The 24,392-nt window shown below is 34.1% G+C and overlaps 1 pseudogene; it reads right to left on the reverse strand.

The window, feature by feature from the left end:
* Positions 1 to 1,617: 1,617 nt before the first annotated feature.
* On the reverse strand, positions 1,618 to 23,788 carry LOC120200499 (annotated as a pseudogene).
* Positions 23,789 to 24,392: the final 604 nt, after the last annotated feature.

Genomic DNA, 24,392 nt, shown 5'->3' on the forward strand with positions numbered 1-24,392 from the left:
TAGGTCATGCATTTCATCTATCTATATATACATATAAATAGATTGACCTATAGGTTCACACATGATATCTTTCTATATATAGTGATGGTATCAACTCGTATGACCATGACTTGTTTAACAAGAATGTAAGAATACAATGTTTGGTTAAAAGAATATAAGATTCATTGGATGCATGTTTTATCAAATTATACTTGTGATATTTTTAACAAGTTAAATTTTAATATTAAATTATAAATATTTGAATAAAATATTTAACTATTACACTATTCAAATTGTAAAAAATACATTTAATATACGTTTAATAGAATTAGTATATCGAACTTATATTTTTAAATAGTATCATATTTATTTATATAAAATATAATATAAATATAAAAAAATAATATTATATTTTCAAGTGGACAAATATATTATTTTTTAATATATAAAATCTACTTTTTAATGATTCAAAATTAAATATTATTTTAAATAATTAATTTTTTACAATAATAATATTTTTACCTCATAAAATTATATAAAAATTTAAAAAATATGAATAATTTTAACTAGTCAAATTTATTAATATTTTACTAAATTGAACTATTTATATATTATTATTAAGTTTGTAATTTTTAGTAAAGCAATAGAATAAGATTCAATAATGATCCATATAAAAACAAATCATCATTTTAAGAGTATATGTGTCCAAAGTTGTGAAAATTGTTCATTACCTAAAAATTTAGAGGTAATGACATTCCTACCATCTTAATCAAAAATGTTATATTGATATTAAGTTATTACTTGATAATGATCTATTTTGCGAACCAAACACAATAATTCAATTCTGAAAAAAAATATTCCTCTCCATAATAATCATTTTTGAGAATCAAATGTTTTTTTAGGGATTTGAACAAAAATATTAGGTTGATTGACGACAGATTTTATTTCACTAATTTTTTAAAATATATAATCCAAGTAGAAATGATATCTTTTTTATTTTATTTTACTCATCGCGTCTAGTCAACAATCCTATAATTTACCTGAAACGTACAAATTGATTTTTTTAATATTGATTATTAATATTTGTGTTACGAAAAATTATATTTATTTACTTATTTGTCCAATTTTGATTATTTTATTTGTGTTACAAGTAGACTTTCAGCCCTCTACTTTGATAATTCTTTCGTTACAAGTTGACATGCAATACCTCTAACTTTAATAATGCCTATTACTCATCATGATGGCATTATATATATATATATATATATATATATATATATATATATATATATATATATATATATATAAAGAATGATTAAATTAAGATACAAAGAAAAAAACCCAAAATTGAGAATGGTAGAGTAGCAAAACCATATTTTGACCTTCTAACAATCATAGTTTCATTAACTAAATCATTTTGCTGTTCCCAACACAATTTCTAGTTATGAATCAATGTATCTATTCTCTGTTTGCTCTCCCTCTTCCTCTGTCCTAAAATTACAAGGCCTACCATGGTGCAACCGGACAAATTCCGATAACACGGTCTCAGAAAAAATCCCATTCATTATTGAGTTGTTTGTCATTGATTTTTCTGCTATCCTACGATGATGTAATCGGGAATGTGACTTTAAGTCTTGTCGTTAATCGATTTAAGTTTAATGGACTACCAAAACGAGTTCATAGAAAGTAATCCGGCGCAGGCCTTTTGGCTAGAGTGCCTCTTGAATCCTGCATTAATGGACAACTTTGAAGTTACACTGCTCGATCAATAGGGACGAAAATATGGTTCACACTTCAGATTGTAATATCTTTTCTCATGCAAAAATTGAATTAGGTATTGTTTTGTACAAACCTGTGGTGCAGCATCGAACACAAGGAATTTCTTGTTAAGATTCTCATCCAGCTCGAGAATCGCAGCAACATTACCACATCTGCAAGATGAGCAAGGACCAACCATTAAGCTATGGCATAATGGAAGAGAAAATCTTGAGTTAATCTTTTACTTGTAACAGTAATTGGGAGCTGACCAGACTGTAACTATCTGGTTGTTGAACATCCATTTGTATCCTTCCATAACCAACTGATGTGCACGGCATATATAGTCAATCTTGTTCGTGTGGTTGAACGTGACACCAAAGAGGTAGCCTGCACCACGGGGACTCAAACCCCAACCGTCAACATTATTATCATCAGGGTCCGACCACAACAGGTCAAACATGGCATCATCATGAGGTACTTCTTGTTTCCGATCGTCTGAATCTGGAAGAAGCTTCATGTTAGTACCACCCATATAAAGCTTCACTTAGCTACCAAGTACTTGAAGGTGGTACTGCTTTGACCTGATCCAAAGTCGCTATTACGGGGGAGAGACCACCGTGTACGCTAAAAACCTTGTTCTCGATGAGAGCTGAAAGACTAACATACAATCAACAACATAAAAGATCATCAGAAAAAACTTGTTTATATAGAACCTAATATGGCCCTTGACAATCTGAAACATCACTGACCCTACAATCTACAGATGTCGTTGGTAGTTTGTATTTTCTAATAATGAGAAACTGGCAAACCTTAAGTAATCGAATATGTCAGTGCAATATCTCCAAACATTCACCGATCCATATTTACGAAGACATTCATCAAAGAATCCATATATGATATACCTGTTAAGATATGACAGTGATTCAATACCCTGAAGAAACACAATACCCTGAGTTATTTGACGACTTTCATGGTTCCCTCTAAAGAGTGTTATGCGATCTGGATATCCCACCTGATGATTCTCAGATTAGCAAAAGAAGAAACTTTCAACGCACCTTTATACATACATGCATATATATATATATAGCCTTCAAGGCTAGCAGAAGAAGAAAGGTCTCCACAGAATAAAACCCTCTGACGACAAAATCTCCAAGAAACAAATAATTTGTCTTAGGGCAGTCACCTCCTACTTTAAAAAGTTCTTTCATGTCATAGAACTGCCCATGGATATCACCACATATCTACGAATAAACATCAACGAATTATAAGTACTCTAGATTGCATACGATGAGCATCCAAGTTAAAAACACCAACAATGTTTCTATAAACTATTTCCATGTAGCTTTATTTCCCTTCTCAACTTTTCTTGGAAGTAACGATGAGTTAATCCAACATCCTGTGCCGTAGACTTACACCAATCACGTAACTTCATGATAAAGGGAAGGCCAGTAAAACTTTAAAGTAAAAGTACCCATTAACCAAAACAATAAAATAAACAACTATAACTCATTAGATAAACCAAACCCCAAAATCCAAAAATAAGCCATCATCATAAAATGTAAAAAAAAAACCATACATAAAAACAATGTAAACACTTATTGTAACAGGGGCATCGACCCTTTGATATTACTTTCATCAGAAAGGATTTCCATGGCTTTAAGACAGAGAGCTTTCACTTGGGATTCTTTCAAGGGATCACATTTCTGTAGTTGCTCTATTTGCGTGTCTAGGTCTGACATTCTTCCTTGTCGGAACGGTATTTAAGTTTTTTAGGGCTCATTGTGGGGATTGATCTAACTTAATCTTAGGAAAAGGTTGGGTTTCAAAATAAAATAAATAAATCTTTTTGGAGTCGCCATCGACTTTTGGGTTAGGTAGGTCGAATACATAAAAATACCTTTTAAAATAATTTTCAGAAAAAATAATTTTAAAAGATAAAATTGATCTGCGGTTAACCAGAAATTCGTTTTGAAAAGGGTTCAGAAGTCGATTAAGTGTGGGGAAGGATTAACACCCCCCACAACGCCCAAAATCAGTACTTAAACGATTATATGTCATCTAAATATTGAAATTGGCAAATTCGAATATACATTTAAATCATGATCCTATTTTAGAAAAATATCAGTGGTATTATTTTGCACGAACAATTCTCGAAAATACCTTCCTTGTCAGTTAAGGCATGGATTCCCCATACAAAATAATGTTGCCCAAATTTTTGGATGAAATACATATATTGATTATAAAAAATTAAATTCACTCGAATATAAAACGAATTATCTTGTTCGAACAATTCTTGGAAACACACTCCTTGTTAGTTAAAGTGTGTTTCTATAAATTCCTCGAGTAAAATAATATTTGAAAATATTATAACTAGCGGGAATTTTGTCAAATATATAAATGATGGACCAAAATAATAAAAATGTTAACTTTAGGAATTAAAATATACAACCCACAAAAATAAATGCAACCATTGTGAATATTTCACAATCCAAGTACTACAATCGTAAATAAACCAAATACAATCATTCATGACCAAAATGGAATTCATTAAAAAGGCACTCAAATTAAAATATTTCTAAAAAATAAGACAACAAGTGAAATGAGACTAAAATGAAATAAAAATAAATATAATATCCAAATCATAAACCATCAGTGACAAAAATGCATAAATTGAAAATATTGTATCTAAATTATAATAATAAAAAAATACATATAGTGGCTAAAATAAATAAAAATAAAAATCAGTGAATAAATTCGAATAAGCTAAAATAATAAAAAAATGACTAAATTAATATAATCACAAATTATAGCACAAAATCAAAGAAACAAAATAAATAGAGGGCTAGTGACTAAAATAGAAAAAATGCATGAAATAAAAGGACATGGAAGAAAATAAACCATAAAGTTAGTACTGAAAATTAAAAAGGTAAAATCACTAAATCAATCCCTAAGCATTTAAAAAAAATTAAAAAAGTCACTATGCATGACCAAAACGTAAAACATGCCTAAAAGTACGAGGACCAAACAACAATTAAACCAAAAATATATAACATGCAAAAGAAATAGGTAAACTACAAAAACAGACCCTGCAAGTAACCATTTTGTAAAATATGCCAATCTTAGGGGGACCTAAGTGCAATTTCCCCCATAAAGTTTTATGTAAATACCAATTTTTTTTTAATTTAATTCATTTTACAATTTTTTTTAAAAAACTAGATAGTTTCTCTCTAAATAAAGGGTCACCGCCGGTCGCCGTCCATCGTCTATCTCCGTCGTTGCCGGTAGCCGATAGCCACCAAATTACACTGGGAGGTCCGTCTTGGTCTCCCCGTCTCCGATCTATGGTCGGTTTCGCGAGAATCGGCCCCAAGCTCTACGAATATAGCCAAATTCATTTATCTGATCTGCTTCCTCCGTCGTCCGATCGTTGCCATTTTCAAGTATGTTGTTCTTGGCGGTGTACTCTCCCTCCTCACCATCTGGATTATTTCGTTCTCACTTTCTTTTCTTTCTCTGTTTTGCATATCGCTAATTGGAAAATCTCACCAGAGTTCGCTCATATTTGGGTAAAAAAGAAAAAAAAAGTCGAAAGTAAGTGCTTAAACAATTTATTTTATTGATTTCAAATGTCGAATACAATGGTCCCCTATTTTTTTGCATTTAAAACTCCCTCCATACATTCTTTCTTTCGAAAACACCACCTCTAATTTTCTGGTTTGAATGAACCCTCTCTCCCTCACCGTTCCCCTCTGTTTTTTACAAACCAAAAACCCATCTTTTTCGTTTCTATCCCCCCTGTCCCTCTTTTTTCAAAACCGATACCTCCATGTTCGAATGCACCTCTCCTGATTTCTCGAGACCCTCCCCCTTTTCTTCGATTCTCCCTTCGATTTTCATCCACTGTTCCTTCTGTCTCTTTTTTCATTTACATCAAATTTTATCAAAATATATTGATTGGTGTCTGTTGCATGCTGTAGAGGTCCTGGATGGTGGCAGGAGTAGTTGATGGCGTGTTACAGTGGTTTCACGTGGGCATGGCAGTGGGTGAAATCCTAACCGGGTCGGGTCGGGTTATAATTTTGTAATTTGGGGTCGAATTTGGACTGTTGGGCCTGTTGTAATTCGGGGTCCAGTTTCGGTTTATTGTAATGGCTTGCAAAGATAATACAAAATAATTATATAATAATAATAATTTTATTAATAATATATATATATATAATATTAATGGGACAAAAATCGAGTGTCGACAGCTGCCCCTCTTTGCTCATTCTTGTGTTAACAAGAATAGGGCAAAGACGAAAAGACAATGAGTTTTTGTCTAGTTGACTTCATTTTTTTAATGGTAAATCCGCTCCACTGCAATTTCAGGGTAAATCAGACTTGATATGTTCCTCTTTTTCGGGTAGTCAGATCAATTTTGGAAGACTTGTCTGCTCCACTCTTCTTTCAGGGGAGATCAAACTTGATATGTTCCTCTTTTTCAGGTAGTCAGATCAATTTTGGAAGACGGGTTTGCTCAACTCTTATTTTAGAGAGATAAGACTTGATATGTTCCTTTTTTCGGGTAGTCAGATCAATTTTGGAAAACGAGTATGCTCCACTCTTCTTTCAAGGAGATAAGACTCGAGGATTTTTTTTTAAAACGGGTCTGCTCTACTCTCTTTAGGGGAGATCAGACATTTCAAAGAAATTTGATTCACTCCACCATTCTTTGGAAAGAACTGAATCGGGATCGATTTGCTTTCCTTGTCTTAAAGAAGCTCGAATATGAAAATTAAACATTACCAATCATTGTGTATGTTTGATAATCTGAAAACATCATACTCGAAAGTTTAGATTTTGAGAGAATCTTTGAGAATTCATTTCTCTTATGGGAACTTGTCTCGCAACCACCAGATATGAGAATTTGCCTTGACTCGAGTGCCATTTGAACCTCTCCCTTATTGGGACTTTGGATTAGTTGACGACTTCTGTTGATCATAAATCTTTAGTTTTCTTGAAAAACCTATAAAATATTCATCTTGAAAGTGCACCGAATCTGAATAAAGAATGTATTTATGCAATTCATTTATCATTAATCTTTTGAGAAAGTGAAAAGATCTTTAAGAAATATAAAATTAGAACTTTCAGGGAAACGACCCAAAATAGACAAAGTTAATTTCCAAAGTCCTATGGAAGATGAGGTTGAGGTTTCTAGGGAAATTATCTCAAGAAAGACTAAAGTGAACTTTCTAGGAAACAAATCCTAAGAGAGTCAAGATTGAAGACAACATTATAGAAAGATTGACTTATCTACACGAGAAAGTCACGTTGAGGAATGATATTATTGAAAAGTTGATTCATCTCCGTGAGAAAATTGAAAATGACAATATCAAAAGATTGACTATTCTTTGCGATAAAGTTAAGAAGAATAATACTTAAAGATTGACTCCTCTTCACGAGAGAGTCAAAAATAACATTGAAAGATTGACTTCTCTTCACGAGGGAGTCAAGAATAACAAAGATTGACTTCTCTTTATGAGGAAGTCAAGAATAACTTTGAAAGATTGACTCTTCTTCGCGAGGGAGTCAGGAATAACAAAGATTGACTTCTCTTTACGAGGAAGTCAAGAATAACAAAGATCGATTTCTCTTCACGAGGAAGTCAAGAATAACATTGAAAGATTGACTCCTCTTCACGAGGGAGTCGAGAATAATAAAGATTAAATTCTTTTCACGAGGAAGTCAAGAATAACATTGAAAGATTGACTCCTTTTTGCGAGGGAGTCAGGAATAACAAAGATTAACTTCTCTTTATGAGGAAGTCAAGAATAACAAAGATCGACTTCTCTTCACGAGGAAGTCAAGAATAACATTGAAATATTGATTCCTCTTCGCGAGGGAGTCAAGTTGAAGCTTCAAGGGAAAATGATTTTTAGTAAGACAAGATTGAGTCTTCTAGGAGACATGCTCTAAGAAGGCCACGATTAAAATTTATAGGAAAACCATCTTAAGTGAGATAAAATTTCTCAAAACATATTTTAATGGACATCCTCATGAGGGAGATCAAAATTTATCATGTATGTACGAAATGATGTATGGTGCAATGACATAAATTCATGTATCATGTATAAATGCATGTTTTCTTGATCCGTGGTGGGGACTTCTACAAGAGCGATCTTTATTCTCTTGCTGATTAAGTTGTCTTTTGTTTGCCCCAGAGTGCACTCTTGCAATTCTTGAGTTGTGTCAATTTCTTCTTACCCCCAGTAAATTTTTGCCCCTGATAAGATTGACTTTCTCTGCCTGAGAATCTTTGCTTTCCTCCTATATCTGATAATCCAATTTTGGAAATAGTTTACTGGATAAGAAAATTTGGAAATCACTTTCTTACTTTTTAATGGTTTCATTTTATGAAAATGAGAAACTTTGGAAATCGCTTTCTTATTTTTCAAATTCATGTGAAAACATCCTACCTGAAGGTCTTACGGACGACCCGATGGACTTATCATCCTGCTCGAAAGACTGACAGATGACCTGAAGGATTCAATCATCATACTCGAAAGGATTATTGATGGCCCGAAGGAGTTACCAATTTGGGAAATAATTTAATGGGTAAGAAACTTTGGAAATCGTTTTTTTACTTTTCAAAAATTTCATTTCTAAAAATGAGAAACTTTGGAATTCGCTTTCTCATTTATCAAATTCATGTAAAAACATCCTACCCGAAGGTCTTATGGATGGCCCTAAGGACTTATCATCTTGCTCGAAAGACTGACAGATGACCCGAAGGATTTAATCATCATGCTCGAAAGACTTTCTGATGGCTCGAAGGAATTACCAAAATGGTAAATAATTTACTGGTAATAAACTTTGGAAATTCGCTTTCTTACTTATCAAAATTTTCATTTTCTTAAAATGAGAAACTTTGAAAATCGCTTTCTCATTTTTCAAATTCATGTGAAAACATCCTACCCGAAGGTATTACGGATGGCCCGAATGACTTATCATCTTACTCGAAAGACTGATAGATGACCCGAAGGATTTAATCATCATGCTCGAAAGACTTACTGATGGCCCGAATGACTTACTAACTAAGCAACTTTTACAAATCAAGCTTAGTTTTTCAAAAAAATCTATCATGTTTAGAAACATCTGAAAAACAGACTTAGCTTCTTTGAAAACTCATTTAAAATCCTGTCAGGAAACCTATGAAAATTAGACTTAGTTTCCAAAAAAAAGCGTTAGCTGGATAACCTGCCCCATTTCTAATATGATGATTGTCATGTGCATTGAGTTTCTCGATTCTTGAGTTTCTGCCACTCTTAATGCAATTCCCTCCATTTGAGGCTTGAATTTTGATTTTTCTTTTCTCTTCTTTTCTTTCAGAATCTGTAAGAAACATGTATACATGCATAACAAGATGAATGCACTTAAATATATTTCTAAATGTAATGCATGAATTTCTTGTATGCATAAATGTTGATCAATCTTCTTCTCGCATTAAAGTAGAGACCTTAGTCTTCCTTCACTTGGTCATTTTTGCATAGAACCTATAGCAACTCGTCAGCTTAGGTTTGTAATGTTTAGAGGATCAGTTTGATACTCCTGGGGTCTTTGTTTTTCGTCTTTATTTTAGAGGAAGTGTTTTCTCTCTCGAATTCTTAATGCGATCAATAATATGATCTTGTATTCCTAGATGATACGGGCCTTCAAAAATGCCCCAACATTTATCATTTCCTTGCTCCAGCACTGATTCTATGTATGAACTCTGTGTCTGAGAGACATGCGTCAACAACCAAGACCTATTCCAGAGGGATCACCTTGATTGAAAATATTTTTCTTCTTCTTTTTATTTGCAAAAAATTGAAAAATATCAATTAAAAGAATTTTGAAAAATATTTAATCAAAAATTTTGAAAAATATTTTCCCTTTCTAGGTTTCACAATTGAGACAAACCATAAAACAAGAGTTTAATGAATATAAAAAAATCAACTACTCTTTTAATCTTTCAAAAAATCATAGCCCATTGGAAAATGACAAAATTAATGACAAATTTAAGGTGTAGGTTGATTCTGGAAATGTAAGGTCTCTCAGGTTGGCCTTTTTATTACAACATATCTGTCTCTTTGGGCGTCCATTGACTTGAAGAAGTGGTTGTTATGCTCATCTTCTAAAGATACTTATTGGTTCAAAACTCTCAAGAACGCCCTTGGGATGTGCGGTACTTCATCAAGAGCTTTGTAAGACCGTCATTTATGTCATCGTTACACAATTTAAAATTCGAGCCACCCTTTCATGTTTTCAAATTGAATCCTCCTTTGGCTTCAAGACGTTATTCAGAGTTTTATGTCTTAAACCCCATTTATTATTTTCCATATCATGCATTAAAGATTTTAGAAAGCCAATTTTTACAAATAAAAATTAATCCTGAGAAGCGAAATGAAATCTGAAGATAGTCTCTTTCACTTAGAAATCCATGTATGATTTTAATGGACTTTTCAGACATGTAATATAGGCCAGGGCTCACGGTTACGAAAGAAAGGGATAAATAGGCCCAAACAAGTGTTTAAGGGTAATTGAACCAAGGATTAACTTATTCTAATGCCTTCAATCTTGCCTTGCTTGGCTTGGATCTACTTGCTACCTGTTTTTATCTTCTTTTCTCTTTTTCTGGATTCCTATAGACTGCCCATAATGTGATCCAATTCAGCATCATGTTTAACTTGGCTATTCCAACCTTTCAAGGGAAGAAACTTTCTATCTTTATACATAATATGCTAATTTTATATGCTATAATATAGTTATTTTCATATACATATATTACCTATATATAGTTATTATGATGATAACCTAATCATTAATATGTGAGATATAAGTTATTATTATATACTATAGTACACATCTTTATATTATACATATATATATATAGTTCATATACTTAACTTAGTTTTTATGTTTTGAATGTAGGTACATTCGTCCACAACTTGGGAGCTATATTGGAGCTAAATGGAGAAGTCAAAGGCAAGGAAACTTACATGGGACATTTAGGAGAGCACAAGGAATAATTGGTGAAAAGTTATCCAGAGACCCGTGAGCTCATAGCTGGTTTGAGCTGAAGATTTGAGCTACAAGATGACTTCAATTCAGCTAGGCAGCTGCACCATCATCATCACTAATTAGGACACTTCAAATATGTCCTAAGTCAAATTTTGTGAAATCATACCTTTTCGCAAATAGTTGCCACCTCAAGAGGTACCTTTTCATAAGAAGCTTCCATAACGTTCACCATGCTACAACTCAACTATGGCCAACTCACCTCCAGCTCATTCACCCTAGAACTATCTCAAACATGAAAGGTTACCTTTCCAAACATTGTGACCTTTCATGAATGAATCTGCCCATGAAGATGCCCTTTCATCAAGGAGCACGTTGGTGAAGAGATTACACCCATTGGAGGCCTAAATCACCAAGAGACATGAGATAATGCTCCATGCCTATTCGGCCACACCACATACCTTGCACATGAGAGCTTTAGTGCCAACTTGAGGAGGCACATCATCATTCATCCAAGTAGATGTCTTTGGCGTCAAGATGAACAAGCATCACTATTCGACCAAGGGAAATGTTCCTTCATCATTGTCGAAACATCAAGCCCCTTTATGAAGGGTTAGCCGAACCAACACCAAGCTTAAGGACATATTTCTTCATTCAATTAATTATGTATTTTCATTAAGAGACATGTACCTAACCAAAACACTATGTAACCATTCAGCCAAGCCCTCTCATTTCCTATAAATTGAGAGGCTTGCCATCATTTGTACTCATCTCATTCATATTATAAACAAACCTTTATGAGTTTAATCTCTCTTCAAAGTTCTTTGTGAACATTGTCGATTAAGAAAGTATAATTCATATACTTGTGGCGTCAATCCTTCCACCTTAATTCTTAAATTCCTAGATTTTTATCTAGTGGGTTGAAGACACTTTCATCACCCCTCAAGCATGTTTTTGAAGATCGAGATTTTACTTCCTAGCATAGTTTCTTTTTTGGCATTCTTGAGATACAACATCACCACCATTTTCATTACAACATCAACACCATCAACATCATCCATCAAGACCATCAACATCTTCCTCATTCCATAGCCATATTTTTCATTTATTTCCATTTCATTACTTTTATTATATAACCATTTCTTAACTCCATTATTAATATTATTTCTTTCTTATTTTTTGTTGCAGCCCAAACTTATAATTCAAGGGCATCAGTACTTGTCAATCCTAGATCGGGACACAATAAGGCTATTTACTCACTTCCATCAAAGCGTGTAGATTCAGCCTATATCAAGCGATTTTCAGAGCATAGTTGAATTGACAACAAAAGTGTCATTGGCGTGCAAATAGTAGAAGCAAAAATAAAAAGAAATTCAAAAAGAAAAGAAAGGCTCCTAAAACAATCAAGGGAGTTCAAAGATAAAAAAAAGAAGAAAAAAATCAGAAAAAAAGAAGAGAAAAAGAGAATTTCAAAAGAAAAAGCAAAAGCCAAGGAAAAGTTCTCTCCTATTGCAAGTACATCAAAGAGGCATATCTACACTAGAGAAGATAACCTTATTGTTTCTTGTGAAAGGTTGCAGTAAGTGTTGTTTCTTGGGTTGTAAGTCACCTCTTCCTTTTCTATATTTTCATTTTTTTTCTTGTCTTCATCCTTTTCCTTATTTTAAATACCTTGAATCCTTTCTTCTACCTTTCCATTTCTTCTTTTCCTTTTTTTTCTACCCTAACCTATTTGCAGCCGACGCACACAAGAAGAGAATTAATTTGTTCTAATATTGAGTAAGTTATTCAAAGGACTTAGCAAGAGAGATTGAGTGGAAAAAGGCTAATTGAGTGAGTGAGATCAGAAGGGGAATTGTTAAAAGCCAAATTATATTCCCGAGAGTAAACACGAGTATTGAGTGGAGTGATCCTATCTTTTCTTTGGAGCGAAATTTGTGAGACTTTGTGAGTGTACTGGTAAGGTTTACTGTTGTTTTATTTGTTTACTAACCATGTCTTAAAGTCCTAAAGGAAATGCAGGTCAACCAAACATGCAAATGTAAGCATTGATTGGAGAAATGATGAGAATGTTTCGTTCAGACTTTGATGCTCTTCATGATAAACTAGACCAAAGACGAGATCAACCCCAAGCTCGTAACAATGATACTCCTTGGAGGCAACAATCTCTTTCAGAAGATGATGTCCTAGACAATTATGATGAAGAATAACCAACAATGATACAAGGACCTAGGCGTGCCAATGTTGATGATAACATGAGCAACATTAAAATCAGGATTCCTCAATTCCAAGGGAAAACTGATCTTGAAGCCTATCTTGAATGGGAAAGCAAGGTGGAACATGTTTTTAGTTGCCACAATTATTCCGAACTAAAGAAAGTGAGATTGGCAGCCATGGAGTTTATCGATTATGCTTTGATATGGTGGGATCAACTTACTATTACCAGAAGGAGGAATGGAGAAATACCAATCTCAATATGGCTTGAAATGAAATGTATCATGCGTAAACGTTTCATTCCTGTTCATTATCACCGGGACTTGTTTCAGAAATTGTAGAACCTTAAACAAGGCCAACGAAGTGTGGAAGATTACTATAAGGAGATGTAAGTGGCAATGATATGAGTCAATATTGAGGAGGATCGTGTAGCAACCATGGCTAGATTTATTGCCGGAATCAATCTAAAAATTGCCTACACTTTGGAGTTGTACCATTACATAGAGATCGATGAAATGGTGTAAATGGCTATGAAGATAGAAAGATAACTAAGCAGAAGGTCTATCTCTCACACTACCATGCCTACAACTTCAAGATGGAGTCCAAACAACTTGAAGAAATCTACCCCTACTCCTACCAAAGAGAAGGCTGAATCATCCAATGCTCCATAACTCAACAAGGATAGCCGAGGAAAAGAGACCCCTGAACGACCAAGAGACATTCGTTCCTTTAAATGTCTTGGGAGGGGGCATGTTTCTACATAATGTCCTAACCAAAGTACCATGTTACTACTTGGAAATGGTGACATTGAATCTGACCATGAAGAAGAAGAAGTAGCACCAACTGAAGTCGAGGAAGAAGAAGAAATCGGAACTCCCGTAGAAGGTGAAGCTCTAGTGGTTAAAAGAAGTCTGAGTACTCAAGTGGTAAAGGACAATGCACAAAGGGAAATATCTTTCATACCCGATGCCATGTAAATGGAAAGGTATGTTTCATGATCATAGATGGTGGAAGTTGTACCAATGTGGCAGTTCAATCATGGTGGAAAAATTAGGATTGAAAACGTTGCAGCATCCAAATCCTTATAAACTACAATGGCTCAATGAATAAGGAGAACTTAACGTTAATAAACAGGTGATGGTTCCTTTTTCAATTGGAAAGTACAAAGACGAGGTTATGTGCGATGTTGTTCCTATGCATGTTAGCCATTTACTCCTTGGAAGACCATGGGAATTCGATAAGAGGACCATCTATGATTGTTTTACCAATCAATATTCGTTCAATTATGGAGGGAAGAAGATTATCCTTACATCTTTGACGCCTAAACAAGTCCAAATTTATCAAATCAATATGAGCAAAGTGTTGAGGCTATGAGGAAAGGAAAATCGACATCAAGCAAGGTGAAAACTAGTCAGAAAACAAGTGCTTCTACATCTAAGTGCTTGTTACAAAAATGCTTATTATCAAGACGCAAGATTGATGAAGATTTTTCTAACCTTGAAAATGCAAAAAATTTCTTTGACTTGCAGGATGTTCCAAGGAACACAACTAGTCGGTTTAGGAGGCTAAAGAATGTGACCTATCAAGAATCAAGAGGTGCGCCTAATAAAAAGCAAAGGGAGACAATTCTTTATCCAAAGGGCGTGACTTATGAGGATTCTAGGGACATCTTCATTCCAAGAGTCATAACCTTTCATGATTCCATGCATACAACTATTGAAGAACCAAAGGACATGATTTTTGGGATGCCACAAGACATAAACGTTCAAAGCAAAATGTCTTTAACAAACATGAACTTTGAACAACCATCCAACAGGGAGTATACTTTAACTTTAATTATGTTTGATTATATTTTTTTACTTATGAAAGTTTTCTTTCTTTTCAGATTATGGACTTTCAAAGTATTCATTCAAAGGACATGAACCTTTTCATAAAGGTACTTATTGAATGGAAGGACATTAGGAAAAGAAAGTTTTTTGATTTGAGGACAAATCGATTAAAACAAGGGGAGGATAATGTGATCCAATTCAACATCATGTTTAACTTGGCTATTCTAACCTTTAAAGGGAAAAACTTTCTATCTTTATACATAATAATGCTAATTTCATATGCTATAATATAATTATTTTCATATACATATATTACATCTATAGTTATTATGATGATAACTTATTCATTAATATATGAGATATAAGTTATTATTATATACTATAGTACACATCTTTATATTATACATATATATATAGTTCATATACTTAACTTAGTTTTTATGTTTTGAATGTAGGTACATTCGTCCATAACTTGGGAGCTATATTGGAGCTAAATGGAGAAGGCAAAGGCAAGGAAACTTACATGGGGACGTTTAGGAGAGCATACGGAACAATTGGTGAAAAGTTATCCGGAGACCCCGTGAGCTCATAGCTGGATTGAGCTGAAGATTTGAGCTACAAGATGACTTGAATTCAACTAGGGAGCTACACCATCATCACCACTTAGGACACTTCAAATTTTTCCTAAGTCAAATTTTTCCTAAGTCAAATTTTGTGAAATTGAACCTTTTCGCGAATAGTTGCCACCTCAAGAGGTACCTTTTCACAAGGAGCTTCCATAACGTTCACCATGCTACAACTCAACTATGGCCAGCTCACCTCCAGCTCATTCACCCTAGAACTAGCTCAAACATGAAAGGCCACCTTTCCAAACATTGTGACTTTTCATGAATGAGTTTGCCCATGAAGATGCCCTTTCATCAAGGAGAACGTTGGTGAAGAGATTATATCCATTGGAGGCCTAAATCACCAAGAGACAAGAGATAAAGCTCCATGCCTATTCAGCCACACCACATGCCTTGCACATGAGAGCTTTGGCGCCAACTTGAGGAGGCACATCATCATTCGGCCAAGGAGATGTCTTTGGTGCCAAGATGAACAAGCATCACCATTCGGCCAAGGGAGATGTTCCCTCATCATTGTCGAAACATCAAGCCCCTTTATGAAGGGTTAGCCGAACCAACACCAAGCTTAAGGACATATCTCTTCATTCAATTAATTATGTATTTTCATTAATAGACATGTACCTAGCCGAAACACTATGTAACCATTATGCCAAGCCCTCTCATTTCCTATAAATTGAGAGGCTTGCATCATTTGTACTTACTATTTCATATTACGAACCAACACCAAGCTTAAGGACATATCTCTTCATTCAATTAATTATGTATTTTCATTAATAGACATGTACCTAGCCGAAACACTATGTAACCATTATGCCAAGCCCTCTCATTTCCTATAAATTGAGAGGCTTGCCATCATTTGTACTTATCTATTTCATATTATAAACAAACCGTTGTGAGTTTAATCTCTCTTCAAAGTTGTTTTTGAACTTTATCGATTAAGCAAGTATAATTCATATACTTGTGGTGTCAATCTTCCCACCTTGATTCTTAAATTCCCAGTTTTTTATTTAATGAGTTGAAGACACTTTCATCACCCCTCAAGCAAGTTTGTGAAGATCGAGATTGTGCTTCCTAGCGTAGTTTCTTCTTTGGCGTGTTTGAGATACAATATCACCACCATCTCCATTACAACATCAACACTATCAACATCATCTATCAAGACGATCAACATCTTCCTCATTCCGCGGTCATCTCTTTCATTTCTTTTCATTTCATTACCTCTTTCATTTCTTTTCATTTCATTACTTTTATTATATAACCATTTCTTAAGTCCATTATTAATCTTATTTCTTTCTTATTTTTTGTTGCAGCCCAAACTTATAAATCAAGGACATTAGTACTTATCAATCCTAGATCGGGACACAATAAGGCTATCTACTCACTTCCATCAAAGCATGTAGATTCAGCCTACATCAGCCCATTGTTGGGTTTTCACCCTAGTGTTCATCTCCATTTTCTTGTATCTTCAGTATTTCTTTTTTTTCTTGTTGAATCTGAATCTTTGAAACGATTGCACTTGATCAACCTTGTGGCTTGAGGGTCAATGAGTCACTCATCTTGAAATATTTGATTTATTTTTTCTCTTTTTTTCTTTTTTTTCTTTTTCGTCTTCTTCTTTTTCTATCTTTTCTTATTTTTTCCTTCTTCTTTTTCTATTCTCTTTTTTCTTTTCTCTTCTTTTTATCTCTATATTTTTATGAATTTAGTGGATGAGTATAGGACTCCAATTGCTTCGAGCAACTTCTTTTCCTCTTTTTTTCTTGTATTTGGAACTTCTTTCATTTTTCTCGACTGGATTTGATCTCTGAGCACTTTGTATTTGATCTATTTTGTGGTTCCTTGTTATTCCTCTTTATTTCATGGAGACTTACCCCTGTAATAAAATTGGATTGATGATCTTTACTCTTGCGAGCAGATATCCTTCACATTTCCCCCCAATATGGAGGGTGATCCTTGGTTAGGGTCGAATCTGAAGAAAAATAATTTAGGCTCAAATTGGGACAACAAGGGATATATTTTTCTCATTTTGTGAAGGGGTAAATGAAACAATGTCATTCATCATTTCATACACAAAAATCCTCATAAAAAGAGGTATCCCTAGGGGGATGAATATTCAGGATTAACTTTTATTTGCATGAAAAAAATGTAATTAATGCATGATAGAATTATTTAAATCATTCCCTTTATTTTTTTCTTCATTCTTCGAGTATGCCCCAATTACTCGAGCTTCTCTTCAACAAGTTGATCTATGATGCTCCATCTTGTCTCTTCTTGCAGGAAGATTTACGGAAAAATGAAAGTTTTGCGCTTTGAGGTCTTTTAGTTTCACTGGTATAAAGAAAAATGATGGTTTTATGTCTAAAAAGACAAAGGTGTGACTTTGAAGTGTGTATATGGGGGAAGGTAGTATTATAAAAAAATCGGCTGTACTCGAGAAGGTAAAACTATGAATTTGGTGCCTCGAGAAAAGGTAAAGGTATGACTTCAGAGTCTCAAATAAATGTAGTGTAAAAATTTGGTTTTGGTAATGACCAAGAATTTTGTAAGGTAAAAAAATCGAGTAATTGTGTTTTTGGATTTGGACGGGATATGAAATGTCTAATTTTACCACTTTCCAAAGATCTATAACTCTTAAAAAATTAAAAGAATATTTAATTCACTTGGTACTAAAAAACTTCAAGATTAAAAATTTGATTCATTGTTCATGACCTTAAAAAGTAGCATAAGTTCAATCACCAAACATTTTTATTGAATATTTAGGTAAATAAAGAAAGAAAGAACAAAAACACACTTAAACAACACAATGCAAGTGAAACAGGGCTTCATGATAGATGAAATGGTCTTTTCCTAATTAGGATGCCCTATCACTCATAAGAAATATGGGTGTCTAGCTGGATATTCAGGGTTATTACAATCTGAAAACCATGTCTTTGAATCGATCAGATTCTACAACTTACTCTTTGACGTCCAATGGTTCTTAGTGGCATACCCCAAACTTCATATCTATCTCTCAACTTCTTTTTTAGGCATGAACAGGGTGGCCTTAATTTACCTTCAATATTTCTTGAACAAGATTCTCCATGAGGTACTACCAAGATCAGTGATTAATGCATGTTAAGATGTAATGTATATTATGCAATGTATGATGTATATATGTGAATGTAACGATGCAAAAATGCGCATTTGAATGCAAAAATATAGAAATGGAAATGCAGAATGTGCGATGCAAATGTATGTATGCAAGAGGTGTCATTCCAGAGTGACCATCTTAAAACAGTCATTTCAGAGTGACCATCTTAAAACAATTTTCATTGAACACAAGGGTTTCGGTATTTCAAATAAACTTTACATACAAGGGATATCCTTAACTCCTAACTTTTCTATTTCTCTTAGAAGCCAAGTTAACTTCCTCTCATTCTCAGGTGCTGAGTTATCCATCTGCTTCAATTCTGCTGCGAAGTTAGGTAAGTCAATTAACTTATCAGCCACATTGCTTGCTTGGGCAACAGCTTCTTGCATGATGTCATCTTTTTCTGTGTCAACTCTCGGAGCTGTAGACACTGCTGTTCATTTTTCCTCGTATGAAAGTCTTTGTTGTTAAGAAGTCCTCGTACAAGATCTTTATAATCATCTATGTCTTGTTCTTGGCTCTAGTGACTTCTAGCTCAACATCATTCTCACTCTTTTGGCGCTAATATGAGGCTTCCACATTGGCTATAGACATATTCAACATCTGATTCTCAACTTGGTATCTTTCAAAATCATTCATGGTTGTATTGCGTCTTCTTTCCGCAATCTGTAAATTATGAGAGAATTTCTAGGCTCGGCCTTCATGCGCCTTGCAATTCTTTCTCCATTGTTCAACATATTTTTTCAGTTTAATGACCCATGTTGTCTATTCCTTAAGGGACACACTTTAGCTTTGTACCTTAGCAAACCTTCTTCCTTCTGGATGTCCCCACTGATATCATTACCTTCGAACGCTTTTGGCTCCAACCTAACAGGACAATCATTTACCAAACTAGGTCGACCTTTCATCTCCAACTCCATAATATAAAAGGTGTTGGATTCAATGCTTGAAGGCGATGCAATTCTCAATGGCATGTCCTTCAGTTCCTATCGACTTGGATTGAATTGGAGTCTTCAGGTTTATTTCTCCTGACGTTGGAAGTAGACTCTCAAACACCAATGAGTTCTAATTGCAAGGCTTCTTCCCATCTTTCTAAACTTCTATAGTTGATATCATTTCTTTGGGGTCTCTAGACAACTTGTTGATACTAATGATAATTATGCGTGACTTCTCAGATTGGCTAGGATTAGCTTGATATAAAGTAGTCCATTGTGTATTCAACGTCGTAGGATCGTTTTCGTTGATCTCTTTACTTTCTATTGCAGAAGTCTTTTTTCCCTTGGCCAGAACATTTAATCTATCCATCCTCTTGGACATTTGCTCTCTCATTCCTCTTATCTCATTTTACTCTTTGTTGGACATACGATCTTTGGGTGTATAATTCTCCACTATCCTCAGAGTCTCTTCAAGATGCCATTTATAGTTTACTTGATCGTAAAACCCTTTATCCATCATGAAAACCTTTTACTCTGATGACCGCTCATAAATCAACACCTTTTGATTATGTCATGATCATGCGATGCAGGCATAAAAACACATTAGTACAAAATGATAAGAATTACTGTAAAAGCAATCAAAATAACTTAATAAGCTAATACAAAACTAAAATGCGAATGCAAATGCAAATGCACAAGATGTTAATTCCAAAAGCGACCACCATAGAACAACCTTCATCATACCATAAGTGCTCTTGACACTAGACATACAAGCTTCATTTTCTTCATTTACTCAATCTAGGCCTTCCTCATGATTTGACGTTGTCTTTGTAGTCGTTGTTAGATTCTTCAAAGTGTTGATCTGTCTTTCTTCGTTTTACTTCACTTACCGTGATTATTGGATCTCTTGATTTCCATTTTCGTGGGATTCTCCAAGAGAAAAGCAACCTTGATATCTCATTAAGGATCTTCTCACTCTTGACTTAACTATCATCTGACTATTTGGTACCATATTGATCTTTGTTTAATGGGACTCTTCGATCGATCATTGAGCTCTTCTCTCGTCTATCAACTTAGTTTGTAAGTCGTCGCCCTTATAGAGTTGACCGTCTAGTTATGGAACTCTTACGTCAATATGAAAGCCTTCTGATTAGATCAATCACTTGTGAATTAACACCTTGTTTGATGTGAAAATGAAAATGCAAACATAATGCAGATAATAATAAGATAAAACAAAAGAAACTGTTAGTGTCATTCAACAAAAAAAAACAGAAAAAATATTTACGAAAAGAAAAGATCCTACCCAACATGGGATATACCCTGACATGCTTTTATAACATTTCTACCCAGACATGTTTTCTACCCCCATTCTTTGTTCAACATTTAAATCCTAACCTTATGTCATCTAGTTCGCATGCTTGTTTGAAAAAATGAACCTAACTGCATACTCTTCTAGTTCTCATGTTTTTTGCAAAATAAATAAATAGATTCGAGGAAACAGTTAGAGTGAGTTTCCCTTTTGTGACCTTTGAAGAACAACGGACAAGAATTCAATACGAAATGAGCAGAGTTTCGGTATTACTAACATGGTCCTTAAATTATCCTTTGCTGGTGCCCCTTGAGCCTGCCAGACACTCGATCCTTACCCATTATAGGCTTAAAACGAACCGAGTTCAATTCGAGAGGATGCATTTCACCATATCCATGCGAGAAAACTTAATGTTCACTCGTAAACACAAGGCATATGTACCCAGAGGTTACTTACTAAAGCCCATGCAGAGAAAAATAATTTTTCTCACGTAAGCGTAGTGTTCACCCCTACCTAACGGGACAAAGCACAGTTAGAAGGCTCTAAATATTTGAACGATTATGGCGTGATTGGGGGAAACTCACAATTCTTCGCTTCGATCCAGAAAACAAAAAGACTTAAACAAAAGTCAGAAATCTAAAACATGCAAATCACATATTAGTACAACTAATAAATAAAAGATGTACAATGTGATGCAACCAAAACATGAGGATCAAAATTTAAATATCATTCGAATTTATCATTTTCAACTAAAAAGATGACATCTAATCGATTACGACCTGACTCTCTAAGGTCCCCAACGGAGTCGCCAAGCTGTCGGAACGATCCTTAAGTTTTTTAGGGCTCATTACGGGGATCAATCCAACTTAATCTTGGGAAAATGTTGGGTTTCAAAATAAAACAAATAAATCTTTTTGGAGTCACCATCGACCTTTGAGTTAGGTAGGTCGAATATCTAAAATTACCTTTTAAAAATAATTTTCAGAAAAAATAATTTAAAAAAATAAAAATTGATATGCAATTAACTGCACGAACAATTCTCGAAAATACATTCCTTGTCAGTTAAGGGGGCATTTCCATGGTTACCCATACAAAATAATGTTGCCAAAATGTTTGGATGAAATACATATATTTATTATAAAAAAATTAAATTAATTTTAACTTTAGGAATTAAAATATACAACCCACAAAAATAAAGGCAACCATTGTGAATATTTCACAATACAAGTACTACAATCGTAAATAAACCAATACAATCATTCATGACCAAAATGGAATTCATTAAAATAAGGCACTCAAATTAAAATATTTCTGAAAAATAAGACAACAAGTGAAATGGGACTAAACTGAAATAAAAATAAATACAATATCCAAATCATAAACCATCAGTGACTAAAATGCGTAAATTGAAAAAATTGTATCTAAATTATAATAATAATAATAAACAGAATACAAACATTGGCTAAAATGAATAAAAATAAAAATCAGTGAATAAATTCGTATAATCTAAAATAATAAAAAATGACTAAATTAACATAATCACAAATTATAGCACAAAATCAAAGAAACAAAATAAATAGAGGGCTAGTGACTAAAATTGAAAAACACGCATGAAATACAGGGACCTGAAAGAAAATAAACCATAAAGTTAGTGCTGAAATTAAAAAGGTAAAATCACTAAATCAGTCCCTAAGCATTTTAAAAAAAATTAAAAAGTCACTACGCATGACCAAAACATAAAACACGACTAAAAGTATAGGGACCAAACAACAATTAAACCAAAAATATATAACATGCATCAGAAATGGGTAAACTACAAATATGGTCAATGCATGTGACCATTTTGCAAAAACACGCGGTCTCCCTGTCTCCAATATGGGGTCGATTTTGTGATAATCATCCCCAACAAACACGCCGTCGTTCGATCATCGCCATTCAAGTATGTTGTTCGTGATGGTGTACTCTCCCTTCTCACCGTCCGGATTCACGAACAGAGCCCTCCAACGCCGTGAGTGTCACCAGCCGAGTGGGTAAGAATCCATTCTTCTCTCTTTTTTTGGTTTATTTCGTTCTCACTTTCTTTTCTTTCTCTGTTTTGCAGATCGCTCATCGGAAAACCTCATCGAAGTTCGCTCATATTTGGAAAAAAAAGAAGGAAAAAAAGTCGAAAGTAAGTGCTTCAACAATGTATTTTATTGATTTCAAATGTCGAATAACATGGTCCCCTATTTTTTTACATTCAAAACCCCCTTCATACACTATTTCTTTCAAAACCCCCTCTAATTTTCAAGTTCGAATGAACCCTCTCTCCCTCACCGTTCCCCTCTATTTTTTACAAACCGAAAACCCCTCTCCTTTCGTTTCTATCCCTCCTATCCCTCCTTTTTCGAAACCGAGACCTCCATGTTCGAATGCACTCCTCATGATTTCCTGAGACCCTCCCCTTTGTTTCTGTTCTCCCTTCAGTTTTATACCCCTCCGTTCGTTCTCTCTTTTTCCATTTACATCAAATTCTATCAAAAATAAATTGATTGATGCTTGTTGCATGCTGTAGAGGTCCTGGATGGTAGCAGGAGTAGCTGGTGACGAGTTGCAGTGGTTTCACGTGGGCATGGCAGTGGGTAAAATCCTAACCATGTCGGGTTATAAGTTTATAATTTGGGCCGAATTTAGACTATTGGGTCTTATTGGGCCTGTTGTAATTCGGGGTTCAATTTCGGTTTGTTGTAATGGCCTGCAAAGATAATACAAAATAATTATATATAATATATATATATAAAATAACGGGACAAATCGAGTGTCGACATTCCTCTTTGGGAAGCCACCCAACAGTAGTTTGCCGAGATTCAAAGGCTAAACACTCCCAAAAATATGTGAATCTAAGGAGCAGTTTCGTTGATTTCGTTAACTTCGTAATCAGTTTCTTTTCATTTCTGAGGACTTTCTCAATTCTCCTCCTTGAGGTGTTCGCTATGGTGCCACTGATGTTTTGGTATTATGTTTAAGGTTAATTTTTAAGTTGGCCCCTTTTTCTTTTCTGTCGTGACTTGTTGATCGATGGTAGTAGTTGGAGCAATAATAGGTGTTTAAATGAACATATCATTTGATGGACAGAGCGTGGATTGTTTGCATAACTTTCATTTATGTACGGTTATTAAGATAAAAAAAATGAGTGAATAAAATTTTATATTCATTTAATAAACGAGTAGACAAAAATATAAATGCATTTAGTTCATTTATTTTCACCGATAAACTCAATTATCTGATTTCCATTTTTCTTTTATTTTTATATTTTAAATATTGATGAAAGTAAAGACTAAATTAAACACATGACGGATTTTGATGTTCAAACTATAACGGCTAAAGAGCTTATGGATTAGTGATGTAATTTCATTATTTTAGTGATCATGTTCTTGAACCCTAAATGAACTTATTAACATATAAAGTAACATCTTCACGAATGTTAAACGAACATGTTCACAAACGTTAAATAAACCGAACACGAATATCTTTAAAAATAAATAAACGAACACGAACACTTTATTAAAATTTTAAACAAACACAAACAGAAATAAA

The sequence above is a fragment of the Hibiscus syriacus genome, unplaced genomic scaffold (assembly GCF_006381635.1).
Source record: "Hibiscus syriacus cultivar Baekdansim isolate YM2019G1 unplaced genomic scaffold, ASM638163v2 tig00005974_pilon, whole genome shotgun sequence".
Classification (NCBI taxonomy): Eukaryota; Viridiplantae; Streptophyta; class Magnoliopsida; order Malvales; family Malvaceae; genus Hibiscus; species Hibiscus syriacus.